This window comes from Canis lupus, chromosome 28 (genome assembly GCF_003254725.2).
Source record: "Canis lupus dingo isolate Sandy chromosome 28, ASM325472v2, whole genome shotgun sequence".
Taxonomy (NCBI): domain Eukaryota; kingdom Metazoa; phylum Chordata; class Mammalia; order Carnivora; family Canidae; genus Canis; species Canis lupus.
Window position 1 is genome coordinate 34,552,048 of NC_064270.1, and position 12,287 is coordinate 34,564,334.

Sequence of the window (12,287 nt, forward strand, 5' to 3'; positions counted from 1 at the left end):
TTTGCCAAACCACAGCCACCGCTACCCAGCCATCATCTTACAGAATAAAGACAACGAGCTTTGATTTGCATTTCCACTTATTTGTAGACATTCAACAAAAAGGACGCTTATTCTTCCCTAACCACCTTTGTTGCAATCGCGAGGTAACTGGGCGCTGCTGCAAATGTTAACGCTTAATAACAAAACAGCACCAGAGCAACAATGATCCATCTGAACCGACGGAGAACAAACGGTCCGGTTCTAGGAGAAATCGGCAAACCAGAGGGCACTCCGCGTAGTCATTTTAACAAACAACAACACACAGGACGAAGAGCAAAACCACAACAAAAATGCAAGATACAAAAACTTCGCATGCCATTATTCACTCATAATAACAAAATGAGACTCTGCAGGAAGAAAACTGAAAGGTTTCATTTGAAATTTATTTTTAAAAGGTCATAAACCAAAATAATGAAGTCTAGAATTAAGAAGCACATAATGCTCTTAAGTGAGGACGTACTCAAAAATATGAAGGTCAAAAAGGACGTACAAATGGTTCTAGAGCCTCAGAGGTTTGCCATTCTGAGGCTGTGGCTTTTCATGAGATTTTGTGCAAAACATCTAACTTCCTTCTCCTCTGCCCACATTAAACAAGATCTGTCTAGACCAGAGACCTCAGCAGGTGAGTTACCGGGTTGAAATCAACACGTAGTCTTTCCTCAGGCTGCAAGGCAAGCTGTCCCTCTTATGTTGCTATGTATAGACCACAGGTGGGGCTGACTGGGGAGGTGCCAAAAAAAAAAAAAAAAAAAGAAAGAAAGAAAGAAAAAAAAAAGGCGGGGGGGGGGGGGGAGGTTTACAATCTACTGGGCATAGTGACAAGCCATAGAGAAGAGTTCCAAGAGTGAACACATGCCCCTAGAGACGTGTGGGACTCCACCCTGTACTTGTGAGGGTGGTTGGGGCAAAGGTAAACTCCACTGCCAGATACTTGGGGCTGGGGGCACCAGGCCAACAGGGCTTGGTTCTAGACACGGAGAGCATCCTCCCGGCACAACAGCCATGCTCCAGCTATGGTCAACTTCAGTGTGCTACCAAACATCTCGAGCTCCTCCAAGATGTTATCAAAATGCATTTCCCCAAATTATGCCCCAAACACAGAAGTGGGAACGAGCTGATATATCAGGCTAATGTCTGAGCACGCTCAGTTCTCAGGAAAAATGTGTTATCAGGAACCGTGTTGCAATCGCATTCTGATACAGATGCAATGCTAACCGTTCTTCTCTTGGAGGTCAAGACCATCAATAAACAGGAGCCTGCCATGGTTCAACTATCAGGCGAAGTCAAATGAAAATGCTGTTACTCAACAACATTTTTGATATTTTTTAAAGTCCATTTCATCTTTTACAATGAATTCCCACATTCTTATCTTTAGAGGAAATAGTTTTCCAACCCTGTGGTGTCTACAAAACGTACTAGGTGTTATGCTCAAGTTTTGGCTATCTAATGGAGATGTTGCCCCCACCCACCCCGCTCCGCTCCGCTCTCGCAGCCAACAGGTAAGGGTCAAGCACCTTGCAGTGAAGCACCTGGCACAAGGCACTGCCAATGGTTGGATATGGAACTGGACACAGGTGCAAGTCCAATGGATTTGCATCACTATTACCGTGACCCCAAAACCGTCTTTAGCCCCAGCACCCGATACTGAAAACCAACACCCCAGGAACCCCAGGCCCACAAAGATTTTGTAACATCATCTCTGCCTGAGAATCCAGCAGACAGGATCTTAAAAAGTTTCTCTTAGAAGAATGGGTGAAAGAAAGGAATTAACATTGGCCCCAAAGGCAAAACTCAGTGTCTACAGTTCAGAGTGGCTATCATGACTTAATAATAAATATACTCATTTCCCCCAAAGAATGTTCGGTATTTCTAGTCTCTCGTCCTCCCTGATGCTGAGATTCTTGGAATTGTTCCAAGACTATGGAGTCTCTTCTGATAAGCAGTCCTCTGAACTATATACTCTACTATGGCCTTTGGTCGGGCAAGCCCTCTTGGGTCACTCTCGGGAGTGGCTTCCAGACGTCCACACCAAGTTTAGTCATAAAAGACAGGGGGATCTTGGGGATCATCGTAGTCCAACTACTGAATTCACACCTACAACCTCCAAATGCCTGGAAGAGGTAACTGCTGGCAAGCAGGCCCAGGTCCCAGGTCATCTCACATCAGGATCTTCTCCTGACTCTATCCCATAGGTGGATGGGGAAACACACAGGGAGACCCTTCCCTGGGCTACAACCCTCCCTGCTCGTTAGGTTCAGGCTGTGGTTGTGTTCAACCTCCCACCCACTGGTGCTTATAGAGGAATACTGCCCTAGAGGTCTCTAACAGAGCCCAGCTCCAAGGAAGCTGGGCCAAGCCCACAGGGGTACACCTGCCCATTCCCCGAACCAGAGGCTTGATGCTATCCCTAACACTTCGGGCAACACGCCCAGGGGTTTGACAGAAAGGACACCGAGAAAATTTGCTCTCACTCTTTTTCTTGCTTTTAAATGACGCTGTTAGCTCAAGGAGAAAACATTTTTTTCCAGCAAGAGAAACATCAATCACTTCTGAGAAGTTGCCATTTTGAGACTTTGAGTAAGATGCAGGTTTTGTGAAAAATGGCAAGTGGCGTGTTGTGACTAGACCCTGGACCTCCAAACCTTGCTCTGGGTAAAGAATTGAACTACCATCGATCGAGATTTTCTCAGCCACACTCCGGAGCGAGCACAGGCAAAACTGAATGCTCTCTTCTGCACACACCCACACCCCCAGTCAAATGCACCAGAAAAAAATCATTTCATGTTCAAGACATTTCTAGAGGTTGGTAACTCTAAAAATCTAAGCTCATTAGAGCTATGCCTTCATCAGCAAACTGCTTTCTTTCTAAAGACATCCATCTACCTTTTTACTCACGCGTCTTTGGGGTGGCATGAGACTATTTCCCTAATTCATTTTTATTCTTTGTAATTAATACGTCGAGAAGTCCTAACACGACTTCCATTCTGCCTTGAGTTTCCTAGTAGTATAATTTCCGTTGACTTATCTCTGTAGAAGCAGCGACAGCAGAAACAATCACTTTACACTGAACTATATTGCTTCAGAGTTAATTACATGTATTTTGCTTTTGATAAATGAAAATACCAGATGCAATTAATTGAAAGACAATCAATAGGATCCTGCTATTAGACATCGCAATGAAACATCCAGAGCCTGCTGGCAATCCATAGTCATCAACTAATTGAAAACGCATTCCAGAGGGGTTTTAAAAAACCTGAGCTTTTACCTGGAGATATTTTATAATAACTCACCAATATAAATCTGTCCACAAACTATAGTTCACACGATGGGCTGTCCGTCTTCGTAAGGGAATCCAGCTTCATTGGTTCAAAACCATTTAAGGCGATGAAAGTCTGAAAGTACAATGAATTGGGTCAGTGGAGCTGAAGCAGTGATTTTTTTTTTTCCTGTTGTTTACATCTAGCCATTCCTTAATTGCATTTTTCCAATGCCTTCGATTCTAAGCTACCAGAGGTTATTAAATGGTTTCATTAAAAATACTATTTGTCTTGCTTTAGTCACACACCAGATCAAATTAAACAGTAGAGCACCAGAACAAATGAACCCTTTCCATCTATTTTGACACAAAGCCAAGTGTGCAAGACCAGAAGGTGATATTGTGTCATCACCGTGAAAATGTCATTTACATCTCTTTACATCTCCAAGTAGCAAGCAAAGGACAACACAATCAATACCTGCAAGCAAAAAGTATTACCAACTGTTTGAGAAATATGGAAGTATAAAGTGCAATTCATAAGCCCATGGTTTATAAGTGCTATTAGCATAAATGCTGACAACTGTTAATCCACTGTAACTCTGATTAACGGTTGCAGTTGTCCATTAATAGAAGGCATTTTAACTTACTACTGAAATTGATTACTCAGTTAAGAATTCAATCCTAATGTTCAATAAAATTGCACTTTCTTGGCAAATGCAATATGAAATGAGGTGATGCATTAAACAGCACTCACATTTATTTTACTATACAAGGGACGAAGAGGAAATCTATTGCGGTACCATCGCTTATCTGAACCACTTCCTATATGCACGGAGTCATAAGAGGGGCAGGTGGGGAAGGTACTCCTGGGGCAGGCAGCACAGGCAAGCACCCGGACGAGTGTGTCCAAGTGCCTCTTCGGTGACTTTCCCATGAAGAACAGACAGGATTGCAACACTGCACTTGTCATGCAACCTGACTGTCCATGTTTCAAGATAGTATTTCTCAAGTCCCGTGAGAAAGGAGAGCTACGCGTCCTGGAAATGAACTGTTGCAGCCAACCCTGACCATTCCCAAGCCCATCTTATAATCAATCAGGATTCAGATGGTTGATTAATATTTCAAAAAGGGTATGATATCACGGAAACCAGCTTCCCGGCTACATTCTACTTTCAAACCATTCGAGTCTTGGGAAGCTAGAGTTTGTGTGTGCTAAGAGTTTCTTAATATACTTTTTCCTCCTTTAATTTTTTTTTAAAGTAGGTTCCACAACTAGCATGGAATCCAACGAGGGGTCTGATTTCACGACCCTGAGATCAAGACCTGAGCCAAGGTCAAGAGTCAGATGTTCAACCAAGACACCCAGGTGCCTCACTTTCTCCTCCTTTAAAACAATGGGGTCATCTCTTAGCATAACCAATCCTGTGGCATAACCTGCTCAATAACACAGCCAGTCAGAGAAAGGAACCACTGGGCCTCCTAAGTCCATCCACTACCCATTCAAAAGAACCTATTTGTGTTCTCTATTCAGCACAACATAGCAGAGGATCTGGGTGCTCCAACATCAGCCAGATCCCACAATAAAACTAGAACTGAGTCAAGGGCCGGCACGGTTCTGTACAACTAGCCGGAAAAAGGGGGACCTCTATAATCAGGGTATGATTTACCATACCTAGTAACTATCCTGAAATTTTCAGGAGGCCAGAGCTTGCCTAGCTAACTCCTGTGCACCCTTCAAAACCCATCTCCTAGATATCTTCTGTAACACCTTTCTGCTCCAGCTGCCAGGCTGTTTCATACCCTGACCATCTCCAAGTCTCTTCAGTGTTAAATGTCTTGATCCCATGTGATTCATATCTAAATTTCTCCAGGTGTGGACCATAGCTGAAAAAAAAATCAAATATTTAACTAACTGTATAACAGAATCTATATCCTCAGTCTAGTACTGCTTGTCCTAGTAGGTCACAGGCTCCCATTTCATTCCTGTTTCCAGCACTTACACAACAGACAACTGAATGTATATGGATACATATAAATGATGCGTTTCCAAAAACGTGGGGAAATTATACACACATCTGACTCTTGGATGACATGGGAGTGAGTAAAGTGTGCGGGTCCACTTATACGTGGATTTTTTTCCAACAGAGTACAGTCCTGTAAACGTTATTTTCTCTGATGATTTTCTTACTTTTTTCAAGCTTGCTTTATTATAAGAATACAGCCCATAATACAAGTAACATACGAAACGTGTCAATTGACTGTTTATATCATTATTAAGGCTTCTAGTCAATCATAGGTTATTGGTAATTAAGTTTGGGGGGGACTCAAAAGTTCTATGTGGATTTGACTGCACGGGGCGGGGGGGGGGTCCCCAAGTAGTTCAGGGGTTGACTATGTAACAATAGGAAGAGCTCCCCTTTGGAAAGGAAGGAGGGAAAGAAAAGCTGTTGGGGAGGTGAAATTGAGCAGAGTGTAAAGAGACTTCTTGTTTTTAAAGGAAGGTCTGAAGAAAAATATACTAACAAGGTAACATTTTACCTGGGGGGTTAGATTTTTACTTTAAGATACTTCATAGTGAAACTAAAAAGAGAACAGACAACTCTGCCCTTTTAGAAGGCTTCACAGAGGAGGTGACAAATTCAGGAGAGCCTGCGATGGCCCAAGCCGACAGGGACGACTTAGTAGCAGCAGATCGAGAACATGAAAAAAGGTTTGGAAGACTGCCAGGATGTTGAAAGCCGGGGCCCTCTGTTACTTGGAGGTGGAAAGAAGTACTTTTAAAAGCCAGAGCCCCAGAGGGCACCTGGGTGGCTCGGTTGGGTGTCTGCCTTCCGCTCGGGTCATGATCCAGGGGTCCTGGGATCGAGTCCCCCATAGGGTTCGTGCTTAGCTGGGAGCCTGCTTCTCCCTCTCCCTCCCGCTGCTCCCCCTGCTTGGGCTCGGTCTCCGTCAAATAAATAAAACCTTCAAAAACAAACAAAAAAACAACAACAAAAAACACACAACCATGAGCCGCGGAAAGGCTACGAATCCACAGACCCCCGTTTCCGTGCATACTCGAGGGCAGCACAACGCACCAGAGTGCCACGCAGACCCGTCACGATTTAGAACTTTCAGGAGGATGCACGAAGGCACAGGAAGGACTTAGCGTAAAATCACCACAGCTCCTACACAGGCAACCTCGGGCCCAAGCAGGGGTCCCACTGAGGGCCTTGGCCACGGTGGGTGAATGCATCAGGTCGGGGTGAAAGGCTCCTATTTTTCGCCTGTGCCATCACCTGGGCGAAGCTATTCCACATCCCGTGGCAAGTGTGTTCCACCCACCTTTGGGGAGTCATGGGGCATGCACTCGCGAGCACCCCGCCCACACAGGAGGGGACAGCAGCACCCAAAAATCTGGGGGAGCATCAGCCAGGCCATGTCCTGGGGCTGCCTACAGATGGGAACAGACAGTTCAGGACACATGGCCTAGAAGGAACTTCTCCTGGATTTCTAGTTCCTTCTACAGGAAGTCAGGCCTATGAAAGTTACTATTAGGTATACAGTTAAGTAAGATTACTTTTCTGAGCCGGAATGAGATGGAAACCTGGGAAATCTGCGAAGAGCCAGACCAAGCTCTACAAAGGTTGGTGCAGCAGTGGGCCCGCGAGGCTCTGTCCTGGCTCATTCCAGAAGGACCTGTCCTGCCTCAACTTCAGTGTCTTTCCCAAGAGCTCCTGTGCCCTGCCCTCCAGCATCCAAACTGCAGTGAGGGGAGTACACGGCAGCTCAGCCTTGGCTCTCCCACCCTCCCACCTGCCGCATCCTCCACGGAAAAGGCCCACTGACTGCACTTGCTCCGTGTGTTACTTCGCACGCTACTTCGTACATCTCAGCTTTAATGTGTCACACCAGCTCGTGTTACCACTTGGGGCCGACCTGAACCCCATCTGGATTCTCTGCTCTGCCTCACATTTGGGTCATCGAGGCTTTAAAATGCCCATCCTGTCCTGCCATGGGTGGTGGGGGCTACAGGAGGGACCCACAGAAACAAAAGCCGTAAGCTTTCTCTTAAGAGAAAGGAAGAGCTCCCCTTTGGAAAGGAAGGAGGCTCCCAGGGGAGCCCCCTCATGACCCGAAGGTCCGTGGGTCCACTCCTCATGCAAGACCTGTTTCAATCTACTCTCCCCTCCTGCTGCAGACTGAGGCCCCTATCACTGTTCAATGTGAGAGGGCAGTGACCCTTAGCGATGGGACCACAATAGGGACGTGAAGGCACAGAAAGGGGGTGCCAGCCAGGGGCTTTCCCTGATACACACAGCAGGTCCCCTCAATAGTCTCAAGTTCAAAGGCAATAGACAAGGAAAAGCCTCAGGCAGACGTGGAACCCAGCAGCTCATAGAGAACCCAAACGCCTTGTAAAACAGACCTGCCTGGGTCACAAGTCCTTCTGGACCAGGTGGATGAACACATGCCAACACCAGGAGAGCATCTCACAGGATGCCATGAGCGCCCTGGGCCCCTGTTCCACGATGACAAGGGATGGGCACTTGGTTCTGTCTCCACACCGGGTCCTATACTTACCAGTCCCTGGTTCACACCCTGGCCACCTCGGCTGTTCTCTCAGGGCAAGAGCTCCCATCTCCAGTTGGCCCACTCTCTTCAGGGTCACTATGAGCTTGTGGGGGGCAAAGCAACCCGCCAAGACTAACGAGATGGCATCAGGGCTCCCCCAGCAGCCTGGGCAGAGCCAGGCGATGGATCTACATGCCTGGGGAGCTGCTGAGGAGCAACATGGGGGCAGGACAGGCCAGCAGTGGGGGTGCGGGGGGGCGGGCAGCCTTCTGCCTCTGAGCACGAGGGGCCACAGATGGGATCTGCGCTCCAGTCAGGATGCCAGGCCAACTGCAATATACAGCCCAAGTGGCCCAGGATGGCACCCCCACCCCTCTGCCCACCCAGACTTCAATTGTTAACTCATCCCAGAAAGGCCCAGCCCACCGGCATGAAGCAGTACAGAATTCTGGTTTAGCTGTTACATGGGAAAAAGTAAGGAAAGAACAACGTTCACTGAAGAGCAAAATGTTCCCTGCACGTCGGTCACGAAAGAATTAACACGGTGTGATCTGAGATGCCATCACCTCGGCGCAGCCAGGTTATTCCTCCCCAGGATTCAATTCCACTCACTATTGCCTAATAATAAATAAACCATATTAATTAGCTTTGAAACAATTAGCCTTTATTCATGGGAAGAAAAAAAAAAAAAAAAAAAAAAACCCACAACCCTGAAAGCTAATTCTTTCCAGGTCCCCATACAGCCCACGTTGGCATTGAGACACTTAAGGTCAAATCAACACTTCGTTATAATCCCACGATGTCCAAGAGTTTCAGCTTCAATAAGAAAAATGCCCTCCAGGCAGAAACTTTACATACACAGTCTTTGTGGAGAATGTTTATGGAAATTTTGTAATATTAAATATGTTCAAGCTGGTTTTAAGTTTTAAGAAAGTTAAAGGCCCAACAGCCAAGATTTTAAAACTCTGGTCTTCAAATATAAGGGCAAGCCAGTGGAAAACTGTAAGGGAAGCACTGGAACTCTGCCATTTTTTTAAGGAAAACAAAATAGGATATTTTCTCAGTGTTGTCTCAGATGTAGTCAATTAATTTGTCCCTTTCTCTGCTTTGTTTTCAGGGTTTTTTTTTTTTTTTTTTTAAACTTCTGTGTCCTATAGAGCCTGAAGATTTGAGAGCGGCTAGGTGGGCAGGAGAGCACAGCCCTGTAGCATTAGCTGGGCGCTGCACAATGCTCCGACTCCAAGCTAGTGCGCTGGAGAAATAAACAGGAGGAGAAATAAACAAGAACACCAAGTAATTCCACTGGAGAAATAAGCAAGGACATGAAGGTGCCAGGTGGGGGGTGAGCTGCGGGGGTGGTACTTGGAAACAATTGTAAAAATGACCAGGGAAAGCAAATTAATAAATGGGAGCTGATCAGGCCTGGCACAGGCCAAGGTTTTTTTTGGGGAAAAAAGTAGATCCATAAGCATCAACCCCCCACACACAATGACGTCATTTTGTGAATTCAAGCTGTGTTCCCACACCCCAAACTGCCCAGCTGGCCAGGGGAGGGAAGGCAGCTGGCCTGAGCAGTCTGACCCTCTCAGCTCACAGAAGCCCGTAGGAAAAGTCAGACAAGCCGTGAAGCTGCTTTGTTAACTCTGAAAAGACCAGAGGAGCGGAAGGAATCCTTGCCAGGGGGCCAGGACCCCCTTCAGATCAGCCTGGCTCACAAGGAAGCCCGGCCACTGAGGCCTCTGCTGAAAAGTACCAGGACCCAGTTTCCAGCAAGGGAGGAAATGAGATGATGACCCCCCGTGGCAAGTCAGAGACACCTGTAGGTGGCTTCCCGTGGTTCCAAATAGTTAACAGGAAACTATAGGCCAAGGCACATACTCCTCTGTATTCTAGGGCCTGGAACCTGCCAGGAGTGTAAGCAGACATGGGTTCCCTGAAGACAGAGCCCACCTGGTGGAACCACTAACCCATCAGGGCATCTGGTAGGGAGGCCCTTGGCCTGAGCTTTCTCCCTGGTAGGGTGGCGGGCTCCGAAGAGGAAGAGGTTCTATCTAAATGGCCTTTCCTCCAGGTACCCCATCTAAAAACCCCATGTGATGAAAGGGCAGGGGGAAGCAGAGGGGTCTCCTGATGCTCAGTACCACCACGACATCGAACTTACAGGCTGACAGTCTTTAAAATAAAATCCACTGATGAGAAAGCAGAATGTTGAAGAGTCAGAGAGCCAAACAACTCCACATGCTGCTGTGGGAATATGAGGGCTCCTTTTCTGAGAGGTTTAGATTTCATCCTTCACCCCATTTCCAGCATTTACATAACAATAAGAAACCATCTAAGATGCCCCCAACAGCTAGATAACTCTCTCTCATGAAACACAACAGATACACACCTACGTTTGCTGTGCCTGTATACCATACACTTACACCACCTGTATCAAAGATTGGCTCAAAAAATATTTAAATATTTAACATAGGAAAAATACTTACAGGTTAAGTGGAAAAAGAAGTATGAAATACATAGAATAATCCAATCATAACTTTAAATAGCCATTTTTGGGACACCTGGGTGGCTCAGTGGTTGAGGGTCTGTCTTCGGCTCAGGGTATGATCCCGGGGTCCCGAGATCAAGTCTCTCATTGGGCTCCCTGCATGGAGCCTGCTCCTCCCTCTGCCTGTGTCTCTGCCTCTGTGTCTCTTATGAATAAATAATCTTTTTTAAAAATGGTTACTTTCACTTTTTGTATATACTTAATATGAGACAATTTATATTCAAAATGTTATTTCTCTACACTAAGTTTAAAGGGTTTTTTTTTTTTTTTTTTTTTTAAGATTTTATTTGTCAGAGAACACAAGCAGGCAGAGGCAGACAGAGAAGAGTTTCGATCCCAGGACCCTGAAATCATGACCTGAGCTGAGCCAAAGGCAGAAGCTTAACCGACTGAGGTGATTTTTTAAATCTAAGTCTTTCGGATTCTGAAAATCATTTCATTTTCTTCATTCTTTGCTCTTTTCCATTTCCTGCAAAGAACAGAACATGTATAGTGAAGATGCTGTGGGTTCTCTGTCAAGATGGGGTGGGGGGGGGGGTGTCCTGATGCTGGGAGGTGAGCTGGGGATATAGGACAGGAGGCCCCAAGTCACGGCAGCAACTATCTAGGTGGGTTTTGAAGCAAGTAAGGTAGCTCCCACATCCTGGTGCAAGTTCAGCCTGCAACGGGGTGTCCCTCTTGGGGATTCCAAAACAGAAGTTTGAATTCCAATGGCCAAGCAACCTAAGCCAGAGAATCCATGGAAGGAGGGGGGGAGACACCAACATAGCAGGGGGTCCCTGGGCTCCAGGGGGGAGCTGGCCACCCACCCCCACCCACCTGGGCCTCTGGAGAACGACGCAGCACTGGCCGGGAGAGCAGGGAAGACGGCTCAGCAGGCTCCGCCAAGGTCTTGGCCACAGATCAGACCACGGAAGAATGAACGGAGAAGCACTGGAGAATTTAGAGTGGAGTCCTCAACCCCTAGAGAATTACTTACAAGAAGAGCGATCAACTTTCAATAGCAACAGTACTGATCAATGGGCTCCATGCGGAATATTGAGCAGGGCAGTGGAGTGGGTAAAATTCATGCGGACAGTTAACAGTCAGGCCCCTGCTGTCCCTCCCCACCCCCGTCCTCACCCCCACCCCTTTATAGACCAGAGAAGCCAATCACTGCTGTGCTTGTTTTGTAACTGGTTTAGCTGGTCAGCTCCACGCCAGCAAGAACACCGTGGATTTTAACGTTGTTGGAGACTAAGCAAGAGTTAAGAGTCGTAGAAGGAGGCTGTATGTGGTCCTGGAAGAGTTGCTCATCCTCAGAATGCCTTCCTCCCATTAGCCCAGGATGTGACCATTAGCACCTCGTTTGTTGGGGATCCCTGGGATACTGTGGGGCTGTGTACAGGGGGCTGGGAGCAGGGTGGAAGCACTCGAACAGCCCTATCATTTAACAAATGCTGTCTTAGTGACCTGACTGGGTAAATTCAAGAATCCAGAGTCAAAGGGAGGAGAGAAAGGAAGGAGAGGAGAGGAGAGACACGGAAGAGAGGAACAGAGGAAATAAAGGGTGAGCCTGCAGGAAATTAGGTTGTTTTATTTCAAAGCAAATTTATTCAAACCCAAACCTCAAGGTTCAGGGAGGATTTAAGTATAAAATGAAGTACATCACTGCCATCAAATGGAACAGATGTGGTACCTGCAACAGAGGAGAGGACCTTACATTTTAAAATCCACTTACAAGGCTGGGCATGTGACAGACTAGCACGTGGGGAAACCCTGCACAGATAAACACAAGTGAGGCACCAAGGATCTGAGGATTTATGGGTCCAGAATCTAGTTCCTCTAGTGACAACAACATTCATTCATTCATTCATTTATTTATTATAGTCACAGAGAGAGAGAGAGAGG

At 46.6% G+C, this 12,287-nt stretch overlaps 1 protein-coding gene across 17 annotated transcripts in view; it reads right to left on the minus strand.

Annotated features, from left to right (window-relative positions):
• The window catches only part of CTBP2 (C-terminal binding protein 2), a 156,968-nt gene that overhangs the window by 105,353 nt on the left and 39,328 nt on the right, over positions 1-12,287 (minus strand). For 16 of the 17 annotated variants that reach the window (XM_049103325.1, XM_025467576.3, XM_049103322.1 and 13 more), the window contains one exon: positions 3,330-3,431. The exons of the other annotated variant lie outside the window; for it this stretch is intronic. The gene's annotated coding sequence lies outside the window, so the exon portion shown is untranslated. The remainder of the gene's footprint in view (positions 1-3,329; positions 3,432-12,287) is intronic. 17 annotated transcript variants of the gene reach the window in all.